The sequence below is a fragment of the Cherax quadricarinatus genome, unplaced genomic scaffold (assembly GCF_038502225.1).
Source record: "Cherax quadricarinatus isolate ZL_2023a unplaced genomic scaffold, ASM3850222v1 Contig62, whole genome shotgun sequence".
Classification (NCBI taxonomy): Eukaryota; Metazoa; Arthropoda; class Malacostraca; order Decapoda; family Parastacidae; genus Cherax; species Cherax quadricarinatus.
In genome coordinates, this window is record NW_027195088.1 from 203,801 (window position 1) to 216,344 (window position 12,544).

Genomic DNA, 12,544 nt, shown 5'->3' on the forward strand with positions numbered 1-12,544 from the left:
TATGCACATGGCTTTGGACCAGCAAAATGTAAGCAGTCATGAAGGTTTCTTCACGAAATTCAATTTCAATAACAAAAACATGTAATGGGATCAAGTAAACCATGTCCTAAATGAAACAAGCTGGGAAGATCTAAACAACATGGACCTGAACATCTGCATTGAAAAAATGAATTCTGTGGTTCTTGAGATCTGCTCGAGACACATTCCCTTAAGAAAAAGAAAGAGAAGAGGTAAACTAGAAAGAGAGAGACATTCCCTACACAGATGAAGGCGATGAATCACAGAGCTGCTGAGTGGGGTCAATATATCTGAAATACGAAGGGAAGCACTAGTCAATGAAATTGCAAATATCGAACTTAAGCCGAAGGAATCTTATAAGAGACAAGAATCACAGGAAGAACTAAAAGCAATAAAGGAAATTGAAAAAAAAAAAATCTTCTCTTATGCCAAATCTAAGGGAAAAACAACATCCGGTATTGGGCCCCTGCTTAGGCGGGATGGGACATACACAGATGATAGCCAAGAAATGAGTGAGATACTAAAGTTCCAGTATGACTCAGTGTTCAGCGAGCCACTTCCCACACTAAGGGTCGACAATTCAAATGAATTCTTCATGAACGAAACCCAAAATCTGGTCATCCCAAAACTCTCGGCTATTATAACTCCACAAGATTTTGAAGAGGCAATTAATGACATGCCCATGCACTCTGCCCCAGGCCCAGACTCGTGGAAGTCCCTATTGCGTGACTTCAGCATTTTATGGAGAGGGAGTATGGACAAAAGGGTCCTCCCACACACACTAAAAACAACAGACATAACCCCACTCCACAAACGTGGCAGTAAAGCAATTGCAAAGAACTACAGACCGATAGCACTAACATCCCATATCACAAAAATCTTTGAGAGGGTTCTAAGATGCAAGATAACCAACCATCTACATACCCATCAGTTACACAACTCAGGGCAACACGGGTTTAGAGCAGGTTGCTGCTGCCTGTCCCAGCTACTGGACCACTATGACAAGGTCCTGGATGTTGTAGAGGATAAACAAAATACAGATGTAGTATACACAGACTTTGCTAAAGCTTTTGACAAGTGTGACCATGGTGTAATAACACAGATAAAGAAATAACGGGAAATGTTGGTAGATAGATCTACAGCTTCCTGACAAATAGAACACAAAGAGTAATAGTAAACAGAGTAAAGTCCCACGTAGCCATGGTTAAAAGCTCTGCTCCACAAGGCACAGTACTCGCTCCCATTCTATTCCTCATCCTCATTTCTGACATAGAGATGTAAGCCATAGCTCTGTGTCTTCCTTTGCGGATGACACCAGGATCACCATGGCAGTGACCTCCTTCGAAGACACCGCAAGACTCCAAGCGAACATCAACCAAATTTTTGAATGGGCAACTCAAAACAATATGAAATTCAACGAGGAGAAATTTCAACTACTCAGATATGGAAAACTTGAAGAAATTAAAAATTCTAACCATACAACAGAGCAGAAAAGTAATGTGAAGGGGCCCCTAAAGATTTTCAGTGAGAACGAAAAAAAAATTCGAAAAATTCACAAATTCAGTTAATCATAAAAAAAATAGGTTAATTAACTCTCTGGCAACACACTGGTAAAAGAAACATTTTTCTACGACATTCCTACAAGGAATTATGGTCATTTAAAACATCTAGGGTGATATCACCACCCTCAGCAGGTCTGCTCACCTGTTGTCAATTTTCATGTTTTTTCCGATTTTTTTTCGTGTATTTATTGTATTATTCTTTCTAATATAATAATTGACGATTTGGCATTATAAGAAAGTGGGCGGGACTTACACATTGTGAAGGCTTACTCAGTCCTGTAACAACTTCAGTCAGTATTACGAAGGCTGGCTCCTCCTCAGCAAAATTAATGCATGGAAAAAGAATAAAAACTGACAAACATAAACGCTTTATTAATTAGAATATAAAATATAAAACACTTAAACATGAAATATTGATCCTATATTAAAGAAAATGAAAAATGAAAAATATAAATGATATCTGAAATCAACGCTAATATATATATATAAAACTCGGGTGTCTGGTGTTGATGACACTGCGTGTTGTTGAAATCGTAGTTATTGCCGATGATGGGTGGGGGGGTCACAGGTGTTGGTGACAACCTACCGGCTCGTTCTTCACAGATTTTATAGCCGTCAATAATCCGTCCAGATGACAGGAAAGCAGGTTTACTCCACTGCAATAATGAGGGGTTATATCCTGCTACTTACATACACAAACAGGTAAGTGGATCAGAATTTGGGACGTCTCAGAACGTTAGTCCATCTCCTTCAGTTCTACTCGTTGATTAGCAGGTGACCCTCTCTGTCCTTTGAAGCTCTAAAGAGAGACAGATTACCCACTGCTTAAGAAATCACTCTCCATGATAAGTACAATACCTAAAAGATGTGGTGATTATTAAAACATTTTAACCTATCAAGACTGAAAGGACAAAGTTAATTATTGGTCAAAAGTGAAGCTTTCAACCAATAAGGCCACTAAAATATGATCAGGCCTGTACTTACAGTAGTGTTGGGAGCCGTGAGTCGAGTGATTTACTGTTTGACAGGAGCCCCACACGTCACCTTTCGGGGATGGGGGGGGAAGAGGGAGGGGAAGGGATAGCGGGAGCTAGACTGACCCTACCTTAACAAGCAGCAGGCAATCAAACTATCACTTTCGAGGAGGGAAAAATTGGTGAGAGGGGAATAGCGGGAACTGGACTTACCCTACCTTAACAAGTAGCCGGCAATGAAACTATTGTTACTATATACTCCCTCGCTACTCCTATCTATTAAACTTTTCCCTCACACTCCCCCATACCAAGACTTATAGTCAAGGAGTATAAGAAGATTACGTGAGGAAAAAGTTCTAACACGTGGAAGTTGCGTAAGGCAACAAATCTTCTACTGACTGTCACAACTTAACCAGTCAGAGAAATAATTGGATGAACAATTGATATATGCAATATGGAACTTAAAAGCCTGGAGTGCCAATGTCCACCTCAAGAGGCGACTGTTGGTTCCCTTAAAAGTTTCTAGGTATATCAAAGGTTTGTGGTCCGTTTCTAAAATGAATTCTTTTCCCAGCAAATAAAATTTAAGTTTGGAGATACCTCACACAAGGGCCAAACATTCCTTTTCTATGGTGGAGTATCTCGTTTCTGTGGGAAGGAGTTTCCGGCTTAGGAAGCATACAGGGAAGGGAGTACCATCATGGTATTGTAGTAACACCGCACCTAAGCCAGTATTGGAGGCATCAGTTCTTAAAATGTTTTATTAATATCTGGAATCTTAAGTATAGGGTCTTTCGAAAAGATACTTTTAATCTCATTAAACTTTTCCCGAGCTACGTCGGAAAGTTCAAGAGGTTCCTTCACAGACTTTTTAAAGAAATCGGATAAGATGCCTGTAAGATCAGTAAGGTTCGGGATAAACCGTGCATAAAAATTTACAGAACCAAGGAAGCTACACAAGAGCTTCTTGGTTTTGGGGAATTTAAATTCTAATAAAGCTTTGATCTTACTGGGGAGAGGCTGCAGAGAGTTATTAGAAAGTATCAGTCCAAGATATCTAATCTTGTTATACCCAAGGAAGCATTTCTTCTGCTTGGCAGTGAGGCCATGTGAGCGTAACCTACGCAAAACTGATGTTAATGTTTGGATATGTTCGCCCCACGTGGATGTCATTACGTAAATGTTATCAAAATAAACTGAAACATTTGGAATGTTACCCAAGACCTTTCTCATCAGTCTCACGTAGGTAGCACAGGCAGTTACCAAACCGAAGGGCATAGTTCTATATTGCATCAGTCCTTGGTGTGTAGGAAAAGCGGTGTACTGCTTAGAAGAAGGATCTAACATTACTTGATGATATGCCTGCGCAATATCAATCTCTGAAAAGAAAGAAGAGTCATAAAATTTGTGTAGATCGCTATCTATTAAGGGCATAGGCTCAGCATCCCACCGAGTTATAGCATTAAGGCCTCTGAAGTCAATAGCAAATCTATATGAATTATCCTCCTTCTTAACCATGACTACTGGTGAGCAATATGCAGATACTGAAGGTTCAATGATCTTTAGTTTTAATAATTTGTCTACCTCTCGGTCAAATGCATCCCTAAGGTTAACTGGAACTGGGTATAATTTTCGTTTGATAGGATTGTCCGTCACTAAGTCAATCTTATGGACTACCGTGGAGGTAACACCTGGAATATCAGTAAAGACGTCTGAAAAGTTACTCACACATTGAAGTAGTTCATGTCTCTTATGCTCATCCAAAGATTCATTAATATTAATGTTGGTTGCGCCCGAGTGGTCAAGAGTCACCAAGTCATGTAGTTCTTCATCATAGTCCAAGTTAGAGGTGTCAATTACACACACATTACATTCTTCAGTTGTCTTATCAAGTTCGTGTGGAAAAACCAAGTCAAAGTTATTAAGGCAGTTAACCGAATTTCTTCGGTAATATTTCTTAAGGATGTTGATATGATAAAGCTTAGGTTTCCCCTTGACTTCTATGAGGTAGTCAAATTTCACCACAAATTTTTAATACTTTATATGGACCTTTCCATGCTACTAATAATTTATTTGACTTGATAGGCAAAAGTACAAGAACTTCATCCACTACTTTAAAACTTCTCCTCTGACTTTTGGAATCAAAATAGGTTTCGTACTGGTCCATTGACAAGCTTAGGTTTTTCGAAACTATGTCAGAGGTCTTCTCAAGTTTGGATCTAAGGTCAAGGAGAAACTGGTAAGAAGACTGAACCTCAGCACTCACCTCCTCATTAGTCCATAAGTCATGAAGGATGGACAATGGGCCTCTGGCCTGTCTATCATAGAGAAGTTCAAAAGGTGAAAACCCCAAAGAGTCACTGGGAACTTCCCTCATGGCAAACAAAGCACAGGGTAGGTAACGATGCCACTCCTTAGGTTTAAGGGAGCAAAGTTTCCTTAAAATGGACTTGAGAATCGAATGCTGGCGCTCAATCCTCCTATTACAGCTGGGATGATAGGGTGTGGTGAAGAGAGGCTTCACTCACAGAAGTTGGTATAGATGTTGCATTAAGTCAGACGTGAATTGTGTCCCACGGTCAGAAAAAATTTCTCTAGGGATGCCCACTCTGGAGAAGATGGACAAAAGGGCTTCAGCCACCTCTGTAGTAGTTATGGTCTTTAAGGGAAAGGCTTCAGGGAAACTCGAAGCATAATCAACTAATGTTAATATATATCTATGTCCCCCAGATGAAAGTGGAGATAAAGGACCAACGATGTCAATAGCTACTCCTTCTAAGGGAACCATAAAGACTGGCATTTTGACCATAGGTACTCGCCTGGTACCTCGGGAGGATGACAGTTGGCAAACTTTACACGATCTACAATAGGTAGTGACATCTGAGGACATTTTTGGCCAAAAATAGGTTTCCCTACTTATATTTAAGGTTTTACGATGCGAGAAATGTCCGGCCACTGGCAGGTCATGAGCCATTTTAAGAACAGTCTCTCTGCATTGACTTGGAACAACTAAGATGGAATAGTCTATCTCATCTGAATTTAATTTGAATACTGACTTGTACAAGATACCTTTTATATATTCAAATTTATATGAAAAGTTTTTCCTTTGGATAACTTGATTTTGTTTAGCGGCATTATGGCAATTCTGAAGAGAAGGGCAATTACGTTGTAAAATGACAAAGGAGTCCTTCGATATATCTAAAGGCTTAAAGTCAGGGAAAATCAAAGTATTGATAGTAGGAAAAGCCTGGGCTTTGGTCTGAGCCCTAGTCAAGACATTTATGGTATCAGAGGTGATATCTTCACTTTAATCTAACAAGTGAACCGGTGATCCTACTACCTCGCTTTCGAGAGTAGCATCACTGGTTTTTAATCCCACATGAATCTCGCGAGACATTGTCTCATCTGAACTTTAGAGGGGCTTCTCTGACTCTACAGGAAGAGGGTCTGAAAAGCTTATGTCCACCTTTGGTGATGAAAGGTCAACCTCAGAAGGAAGAATGACACATTTTACATTACCTATTAGTACGGAGCAAGAAGTGATGGGAGCTATTATGGCTTCAGACCAACCTGTGAACCATTTAGACCTAATGTAACAACGGATGGTCATAAAAGTGTCCGTATGGCCCAAGTAGTCTGAAAGTATAACAGAGGAATGAGTTTGTTTTAGGTTAGGGAACAGCTTATCAGAAATGACTATACATGTGCATCCAGTGTCTCGTAAAATGGTAGATACATTAAGTCCATTAACTGTTCCTGAACAGAAGGGTGCTTGATCATTACAGTCTTTAAAACATCTTCCAACTTTTTGGACCTTCCTAGAAGGACAATCTGGACGTTTATGTCCCTTAACACCACACAAATGACAAACAGGAATGAAAGAAGTCATTTTACTTTCCACTAGTGTGACTAGAGGTTTTGATTTCTGAAGGTCTGATGAACACTTGCCCTTAGGGTTCGATCCCTTCAGGTCTTTATAGGAATTGTGAGCCTCAGCATATAGGTCAGCAGCCTCAGCAACTCCCTCAGCTTTAATCAGGTTACGTTCTCTAATGAATGTTCGTATCTGGTGATGAAGAGCTGTAAGGAACTGGTCAGCAACCATGAAGTCTCTAAGAGATTCATAACTGTGATCAATTCCTGAACTCTCTATCCAAAAGTCGAACAAACGAAAGTGTTACCTGTAACTGCTGAAAGTTCTGGCCAGGCTGTAAGGTAGCATACCTGAAATCTTTCCTGTAAGAATTAGTGGTATTTTGGTATGCTTTAAGGATTGCCTTCTTCAGTAGGTTATAATTGCATATAATATCCTGCAACAAAGTTGCATAGATATTCAAAGCTGTACCGGAAAATAACATTCGTAACCTGGTAGCCCAGGTGTCAGCAGGCCATTCACAGAGGGTAGCGGTATTTTCAAACCTGATAATGTATGAAGTTATGTCTTCCCCCTCTGTGAAGGGAGGTAAATTAGGTGTTGGAAAATGTGCACTAGCTGCATGATGTTCAATTACTCCTTCCTCTAATTGTTGTTGTGTAAGAGTTAACTTTTTATTCTCTAATTCAAGGCGAGCTTTTTTGAGCTCACAATTCTTTTCTCTCTCTATTAACTCAAGTTCTCTAGCTTTTTCCTCACATTCTCTAGCTCTTTCCTCATGTTCTCTAGCTCTTTCCTCAAGTTCTCTATCCTTTGCTCTTTCCTCAAGTTCTCTTAATTTAACTTGTTCCTCACGTACTTTAGCTTGTTCCTCACATACTCTAGCTCTCTCCTCACAATCAAGTTTATCACGCTCCTTTTTGTCTTCTCTCTCTTTCTAACTGTCTATCTTGGTTTTCTCTTTCAATTCGATCTCTTTCCTTTTTATCCTCTCTTTCTCTTTCTAACTGTCTTTCTTGATTCTCTCTCTCTATTCTTTCTCTCTTCTTATTCTCTTCTCTTTCCCTTTCTGTCTCTCTTCTCTCTCAATTCTCTCACTTTCAAGTCTTTCCTGGATCTTAGCACTAATGAAAGATTCTAAATTTTTCCCTGTTATTCCTAACTTACTTCCAGCATTCATCCAAAACTAGTATTCTTCGATACTTGCAAGAATAACTTAAACTACAAGGGGAAAAATGAAACAGGTATCAAAGAAAATGGAGGGTTCAATTCCTGCTCCGCTCAACCTGTAAATAAACCAGAGGGCTCGATCCCTGCTTTAATTAAACAATACGTATTAATGAAAACAAAGGGTTCTATGCTGGCTCCGAGCAAACAGTAAGTAGAATGGGGTCCGTTGACCATCCAATCTTCTACCGAACAAATCAAGAGTGTCCTACGATAATTCCCTTGATAAAATAAAGAGCTCAATGAAACAAATTGTCAGTGGAAAATCTCGGGTCCCTAGAGTCTAATCCTCCAAAGTGTTTCAAGCTCGATCAAAAAGGTGGCAGAATTAAATATTATATCCTGCCTGACTTGACTTACAATAAATTGAGACCATAACAATCACCAAATCTTTTAAATACCTGTACCGTAGTCCTACCATAGAGAATGATTACTCATGGCTGGTGGTAACCATCTGAGGTATGCAGCGTTGAAGTTCAAATGGTAGATTCGAGATGGAGTTGAATTTTGACTCAGTCGAGTTGATCCTGGCAAGGTCGCTGCTTGTGAAGGCTTTCTCAGCCCTGTAACAACTTCAGTCAGTATTATGATGGCTGGCTCCTCCTCAGGAAAATTAATGCATAGAAAAAGAATAAAAACCGACAAACATAAACACTTTATTAAGTGGAATATGAAATATAAAACACTTAAACATGAAATATTGATCCTACATTAAAGAAAATGAAAAATGAAAAATATAAATGATATCTGAATTCAATGCTAATATATATATGTAAAACTCAGGTGTCTGGTGTTGGTGACACTGCGTGTTGTTGAAATCGTAGCCGGTGCTGATGATGGGGGGGTCACAGGTGTTGGTGACAACCCACCGGCTCGTTTTTCACAGATTTTATAGCCGTCAATAATCCGTCCAGATGACAGGAAAGCAGGTTTTCACCACTGCAATGATGAGGGGTTATATCCTGCTACTTGCATACACAAACAGGTAAGTGGATCAGAATTTGGGACATCTCAGAACGTTAGTCAATCTCCTTCAATTCTACTCGTTGATTAGCAGGTGACCCTCTCTGTCCTTTCAAGCTGTAAAGAGAGACAGATTACCCACTGCTTAAGAAATCACTCTCCATGATAAGTACAATACCTAAAAGATGTGGTGATTATTAAAACATTTTAACCTATCAAGACTGAAAGGACTAAATTAATTATTGGTCAAAAGTGAAGCTTTCAACCAATAAGTCCACTAAAATATGATCAGGCATGTACTTACAGTAGTGTTGGGAGCTGTGAGTCGAGTGATTTGCTGTTTGACCGGAGCCCCACACGTCGCCTTTCGGGGGGGGGGGGGAGGAAGAGGGAGGGGAAGGGATAGCGGGAGCTAGACTGACCCTACCTTAACAAGCAGCCGGCAATCAAACTATCACTTTCGGGGAGGGGTAAAAAGGGGGGGAATAGTGGGAGCTGGACTTACCCTACCTCAACAAGTAGCCGGCAATGAAACTATTGTTACTATATACTCCCTCGCTACTCCTATCTATTGAACTTTCCCCTCACATACATAGACATTCTGGGAACATCTTGATGGCATCAGCAGAAATTCCAGTCTCGGGATAGCTGGGGAATATGTTTCAATATAACACTATTATCGCTACTACGGCTTATTTATCTATCACAATTGATCTAATATGACATAATAAACAATATAAATAAAAAAAAAATATGATAAATACTCCAGAATGAATAATATATGGCATATTCTTCGAGCGCTCCCTCTGGAATATAATATTCCTTAGCTAGGGATGGGCTTCCATTCTCCTCCTATCACTGCCAGGGTCCTTATATTAAAGAAAACGGAGAGTGGTAACTATGATATACACTTGTAATGCAGTATAAACCTAAGAAAAATGTTATTTTCTCGAAAAAAAAAAAAATCGGTGGTCTGGCTGTTTCGCAGATTATCTTGGAAATATGTTATTTACATATATATTGACTCTCTGTCATTAAAATTGCAGGAATGCAATGAAATTCACAAACAACATAAAGGAAAAATTGTTTTACAGGCTGGGGATTATCATTTTGAGATATCATAATTTGTTTTTTATTTTTGTGAGGGCAAAAGTCAGATATTTGGCTGAATGTCAAAACCATACAAACTTTTTTTTTTTTTGAGAATCAAGATAGGATAAATTACAGTAAAGCTAAACATGATAAATACAGTTTAGCATTGTTTTATGCATAGATAATGCCAAGACAGCTTCTAGAAGTCCCACTTCGACAGTAACTTGGAGTAACTTGCAATATGTATGATTATTAGTAAATAATTTTTCCCCAGTTGTTTTTTGAGTTATCTTATTGAAACTTGGTCACATTAAAATGGAAAGGTGATTCTTTACGTACAAAAAAGTGAAAGAAATCGAACGAAAAATAAAGAAGTTCAGATGGTAACTCATAAGGCCTCCTGAAGGGGGCTCTAGGGCAAAATTCTGCACGCGCTCAGCGCGCTGTCGAAAAAAATCGAAAAATTATGGAAATTGAGTTATTCATATCGAAAAATAGCTTAACTCTTTGGCAAAACAATGGTACCAGAATGAATGCTCTACGACGTTTCTACAAGAAATTATAGCCATTTATATCAGGTATGGTGACGGTGATGTGGGTAGCACGTCTGTTCACAGCACATATATTTTTAGGAATTTATTCCTTGTTTTTATCTCTTTTTCTTGCATTATTCTTTCTAACATAATAACTGACTATTTGGCATCATATAAGAGTAGGCGGAGATTATCCGTAGACTTTGAGCCTACCAGGCCTACCACCGCTCCAGAGAGTGCCAGGAAAAATCACTTCATTATTACGCTTATATCAGCTTATATATCAACTCTATGGCTTATTTATCTATCAGAATTGATCTAATATGATATAATAAACACTATAAATAACATACAAACATGTTATATACTCTAGACTGAATAAAATAGGCCATAATATGGCGAGCGATCACCAGGAATATTTCGATATAAATGAGTTACAGCTCGTCTCCATTTCGTATTCTTTGATCTTGTGATAGAAAATGGTGTTTTGAAGAGGAAAACTGCACTAGAACACCAGTTTACTAAGAAATACACCCAAAAAAAAAACCGCGATTTTCGCGATTTTTTTTTTTTTTTTTTTTTTTTGAGACGGTGGGTCGGCCGGCGCTCCTGGCCAATATGTCGGAAGTAACTTATTCACTTTACGGTACATTGTCTGCCTTTATTACTTAATTAAATGTAATAATATTCACAGACCGGGCCGCAGGGGCGTTGACCCCCGGAACTCTCTCCAGGTAAACTCCAGGTAATAATGATTTTTCTAATACGCAATTATTCATTTTTGGAAATATTCCAAATACTTTTGGAGTTACGTAGGAGTAAAGGGCAGATTTTTTGCAACATTCCAAGAACTAAGAAACTTTATTTTTTTGTGAAATAAAGATAAGTTATTTAGAAGAAAGGTAACTGTGGAAAATTGCATTTATCTGTATGTGTCATTATGTACATAACAATAAATGAACATAGATAATTATTATTTATCAGTTAGACAAGTAGGAATTTGGGACACCTAGGTCGCAAAAATGTCCCCCTTCGATACCTACAACTGTCATATCCACAAGTTGCTCTGGATCTATTAATTAAATGAAATTATACATACACCAGGAATGTTGGTAAATATATAAATTTGTGGACTGTATATTAAAATTAAAAAATGATTATAGATACTCATATACATAATAGAAAGAGAATATCTTATTGTCACTCACCAATTTGACTGGAGATTAATGTGTATCATACTCAGAAAACCTCACTCTAACTAAATCTATGAAAATAATGCTGGCCAGAATTATACACAAATCTAGAGAGCTTATCTGAGGTTCCTGGAGAAGTTTTGTACAGTCGCCTGATATCTCAAGTTACGCAGGAATGCATATCCACCAATTTCGCCTCCTATTTTAGAGGTGTCAGCCCAATTTTAACCTCTAGAGCATGACAAATTCTTCCCATTTCACCAACGTTCTAATACAAAATCAAACAAAATGGCGACTCTCCTTCTGCGCAGACGCAGGCTCTCCGTTTTCTATGACATAAATATTATTAAATACAGTATGGCCATCTATTTACATACAACTACTGTATTTCTGGAAAATATACACAGTGTTTTCCACACTGCAGCCGGGCGGAGTTCGTTGCTAAACGACTCAAATTACTCCTTCCTTTAGGAGACGATTCCAGCCGGTTCTGGCTTGAGTGGCTGTTCTCCTAGTAGGTCTTACTACGATTTCATTTTCCGGCATCACTTGGTCAGCGTTACCTTCCATATCACTCGTGTCACTTTCCCTCAGATTTTCATTTACATTTGATTGAACACCTAATTCCAAGGGAATCAATTTATTAATTGTGCATAAACTTTCCTGGCCATGACACAACACTTTGACATTCGTGACAACACCTTGTGCATCTGGGAATAATGTCAATACTTTGCCCAGAGGCCACAATGTTCGATGTTGTTCAGTGTCAATTAACACTATGTCACCTGGTTGAATGGTCTGTCGATTTACTGCCTCTGTCGCACCATAAAAGTGTTCACGTAGTGTAAGAAGATATTCCTTTCACCACACATTAGACAAATGATCGATTACTTTATTTAACATTTTAAATTTATTACACAACACTGCCGCATCATTGTAATCTTAATCACTTTCTTCCGGATTATCTCTATATACAGGGGCAGCTTCCAATTTCCTTCCACATATTACGTGAGGTGTTAATACATCTGCATCAGGAGTATCACTCATGTACGAGAGAGGCCTATTATTTATACGATTCACAAATAAACTGCACATAAAAGAGAGAAGC

At 38.7% G+C, this 12,544-nt stretch overlaps 1 protein-coding gene across 1 annotated transcript in view; it reads right to left on the reverse strand.

Annotated features, from left to right (window-relative positions):
- The window catches only part of LOC128702899 (beta-alanyl-bioamine nonribosomal peptide synthetase ebony-like), a gene marked incomplete at its 5' end in the record, with an annotated part of 330,023 nt that overhangs the window by 114,386 nt on the left and 203,093 nt on the right, over nucleotides 1–12,544 (reverse strand). The window lies entirely within an intron of this gene.